The following is a 4522-nucleotide window of genomic DNA, read 5'->3' as shown; positions in this document are numbered from 1 at the left end:
TTTCAAGAAAAATTGCTGATTGAAAATAATGTGCCACCCTACGACTGGGCATTGCTTGGATAAATCTCTCTTTTTAATGGCTGAGGGTCACTTCATCTCAGAGTAACCATATACACATCTGCAGAACTGTAGTTTGGAATATGCCTTTTGCTCAAATGGCTCCTTTGAGACCTCTCAAGATGTTTTGAAAATATTATTTAAGAGATCATGAAAATGTGATAGTAAATATATTCATGATCATGTCCAAATGCTGAATAACTCATAGAGTATTCTGTGGTGTTTCACCAGGGCCCTTTAAAAGTTATTCAAAATCATGAACTTTAAAAAAATGTAACTTGGTCTCAATTATGTAGAAGAGGGCTCTTGGTTTAATAAAATATCAATGGGTGATTTGACTAGAATCGTTTTTATAGTAGTAGCCTCTGTTTGCCAAAAGATTTGTGCTTCTGAATAAATACCTGACTTTTATCTTAAGTTACATGTACTGTAATATTCATATACAAATTTAAATGAATTTGTATATTTCAAGTTTCATGTCAGAGTATTAGAAATTTAGACGTTATGTTACTTGAGTTTTCTGATTAAATATGAGTCATAAAACACTCTATTGGGGTTTTGAATTCATCTGAAAAACCTATAAAGAATTTCAGTTTTTTTTCCTAAACTAGTAGGCATAATACATAAACTGTATATTTGATTTTTTAAAATTTTATGGTTGAGGATCTTCTATGGACTTCATGGGTTTAAGCACTGCTAATTTTATGGGGATAATGAGTTAAAGCTAAATGTGAGTTGGATTCTGGAATTTTCTGGAAGTGTTTTGCTTAGTTTTTAATTAGTTTTTGATAGGTATATTCGTGTGTGTATGCATGTGTGTGTGTGTGTGTGTGTGTGTGTGTGTGTGTGAAAGAGAAATCTCATAAATAGAGTGAAATGATATGGTTCATTGAGGATTTTTAGTTATTTGAGGGTTTATTCTACAAAACTAAAAAGAATCCTTTATAACTTATAAAGCAAAAATATGTAAATATCATACTATGTCAAATGAAGAAATTCTTATATTGTTCTTTCACAAATGTGACATAAAAATCCTATTTCTTTTTTTTTTTTAATTTTTTTTTCAACATTTATTTATTTTTGGAACAGAGAGAGACAGAGCATGAACGGGGGAGGGGCAGAGAGAGAGGGAGACACAGAATCGGAAACAGGCTCCAGGCTCTGAGCCATCAGCCCAGAGCCCGACGCGGGGCTCGAACTCACTGACCGCGAGATCGTGACCTGGCTGAAGTCGGACGCTTAACCGACTGCGCCACCCAGGCGCCCCAAAAATCCTATTTCTTAAGATGTTGAGCCATGTGGAGTGTACACAGACATATGATTTCAGAGTGTAAATACAGTTGGTAATGTCTATGTGTTTATGCTAACAATACTTGAGAACAATAGTTTTCGAAAGTTTTTATGCTCACGTGCATAAGAAGTAAGAGCCTGAATTGGTGCAACAATTCACACAGTATCACATATGTTACACATAGGGATAGGGTTAAAGATTCTGAACTTACATATCTTAATATCTAATGTCTTTTTTCTTTAATTCCAGTGTAGTTAGCACACAGTGTTATATTCGTTTCAGGTGTCCAATATAGTGATTCAACATTCTACACACCACTCAGTGCTCGTCATGATAAGTATGCTCTTAATCCCCTTCACCTATTTTACTCATCCCCTCCCCCACTTCCCCTCTGGTAACCACGTTTGTTTTCTGTGTTCTTAATATCTACTTTCAGTAGAATCATAGAATGCTGGAGCTAAGGGAGTTTAAAGATCATCTAATTAAAATTTCTGAATAAATATAGATTGAAAGAGAAACCCAGAGGTGGAATGTCTTCTCTGAAGGTATTTGGGGAGCCCAGGTTATCTTCTTACAGTTGCACCTGACTGCTTCCTATCTAGAGCTAAGGCTTCCAATATTATGGCACTAAGTTGGTTTCTTATCCAAGAAGCTGCAGGTTGCAGTGCCCAAGGTCTAAGCCATGACTGCCCTTACTGGTTCATTTTCCTCATCCATGGTGAAGACAAGGGGAACAGTGCCTATATAGGCACGGTATTGCCCAAGAGCAAAACCAGAACTCTGGACCAGGGGCAATGCTTACCTGGGCACCAAAAAAAAAAATCATCATGAAAATTTGTACTAGTAGGTGAAAACTTTGTGAAAAAGTACCTCATATGGAATGTGTGTGTGTGCATGTGTGTGTGTGTGTGTGTGTGTGTGTGTGTTCCTTATCAGTAGCCCACTAAATATCACTTTTCTAAGGCCTGTTTTGATCTCACTTCTCTCTTCTTGCACTACGCATATTCCTTCTCTCTTCATCAGTGAAAGAGAAGAAGCCATTCTCTGATGTTTGGAGGTGATTCCAGTAGGTATATTTACTAGTCTGACATTGAAGGAACATTTATTTCTTTACATATTTTCCCAAACCCACTAGATGTAAACTCCATAAAACAGGAATATTTGTCATTTTTGTACCCTGAACAAAAGATGGCACTCAGAGGCACTCAGCAAATACTTGTTGGATGAAATAGTAGTTGATAGAAAATCAGAAGAAACTTAGCTGCTAGTAAAAGAAATCCTAGTTTTAATATTCTGAATCTTGAACAAAACCCAGACAGGATCATCCCTGGATTGACATTCCATTCTAGTACAAGAAAACTGAAAATTCAAGATGACTGGGGCTAATACTGAATCAAGTGACAGAAATGAAGCCGATTCACTCAGGCACCTACACACTTCCCTTATATTATTTGACTAATGATTTCACAAATTTCCTACTGAGAAAGGCATAGAAATTGTAGAATAAAATATAATCAACTTACCTATAATTTTATTTTAATAACTCAGTTATTTAATATACATTTCTATATCACGGTTTCAATAATTATCAACTAATTGCTTCATAAAGTCTCTATAAAATAATTTTTAAGGTACTTGAAGATACTACAGAGCCAACTACTATAAGCCAACTACAGAGCTGGGCCAGAAAGAGATGGCTAACCAAGATTTTGTTACTTGGGTTGGGAAGAACAGATAAAGAACAGATCATACTCCAAAGGGGCAGTTAGGATTGGCTTCTATTTGTATATCACCTTTGCTATACCTGCAGGAACCACATACATAAATACAAATAAAAACATGGTAAATAGGAAATAACTCAGTACATTAAATTCCTATGTCTGCTGTGACCAATTACCATAAAATTAGTGGATAAAACAACACAAAATATTCTCTTATGATTCCGGAAGGCAAACATTTAAAATGGATCTTACTGGGCTGAAATCAAGTATTTGTCAAAGCGGCATTCCTTCCGGAAGCTCTGGGGGGAGGGGGTGGGAATTCCTTTCCCTTCCTTTTCTAGTTTACAGGCCACCTGCATTCCTTGGCTTGTGGCCTTACGCTCCCTCTTCAAAGTCAGACGTTTAACATCTTCCAATTTCTCTCTACTTCTGTCATCACATTATGTTTTGAATCTACATCTACTTTCTTCCTATTATATGGCGTCTCGTGATTATATCTGGCCTATCTAGATAACCCAAGACAATCTCTGATCTCAAGATCCAATTTAGCCACACTGCAAAGTCCTTTTGGCCATGTAAGGTGACAGAATCGGGGATTCTGGGGATTAACATACCTTGGGGGGCATTTTTCAGCCTCCTGTATTCAAGGATGTTTTCTACCATTAGAGAAACTCTTGATGGCTACAAAAACCAGTAAAACTCTTGTCACCCCAATTTGTTGTTCTACTACATCAATTCCCACCCATGTGGGGGTTGATGGAGGAGGCACTGTTTAGGAGGTACAATTCATAAGGACTTAATACATCTAAGACATTTAATAAATACACAGTGAATTAATAATTGAGTGTTTTCAGTTGAATTTTTGATTTTTACTTCAAATCAAAAGTAAGAAAATCAAGGCAAGATTCTTTTTTTTTTTTGTTTTTTTAAGTGCCTGCACCTTAGTTCCACCCAGAGAAAGCACTAGCTGGGGGTGTGCAGTAGCATCAAGGAGAACAAAAGCTTTTTGTTTTTTAATTTAATTTTTTTATTTTTAAAAATTTACATCCAAATTAGTTAGCATCTAGGGAAACAATGATTTCAGGAGTAGGTTCCTTACTGTCCCTTCCCCATTTAGCCCATCCCCCCTCCCACAACCCCTCCAGCAAGATTCTTTATCTTTGTGACCTCAGTTAAGGTGACTAACAGATGGAAAAAGGCAGCAACCAATGCAACTGTATAGAATCTATGCCATTTTATCTTAATCTCTTAGACACCAGACATGGCTGAAAATCTTTCCTTCCAGAATTAAATGAAGATAGAACTCAGAATCTGTGGCTCTTTCTTAAGAGACTTAGGGATACAGGCATAATTTTGTGGGTTAAAATAACTTTTTTTTGTAAACTTATAAGTACTATTAATAACCTCTCTGCATCAATCCATGCTGCAAAGCCCAAGTAAAGATTTTAATAGG

This window comes from Prionailurus viverrinus, chromosome C2 (assembly GCF_022837055.1).
Source record: "Prionailurus viverrinus isolate Anna chromosome C2, UM_Priviv_1.0, whole genome shotgun sequence".
NCBI lineage: Eukaryota > Metazoa > Chordata > Mammalia > Carnivora > Felidae > Prionailurus > Prionailurus viverrinus.
This window is presented reverse-complemented; position numbering follows the sequence as displayed.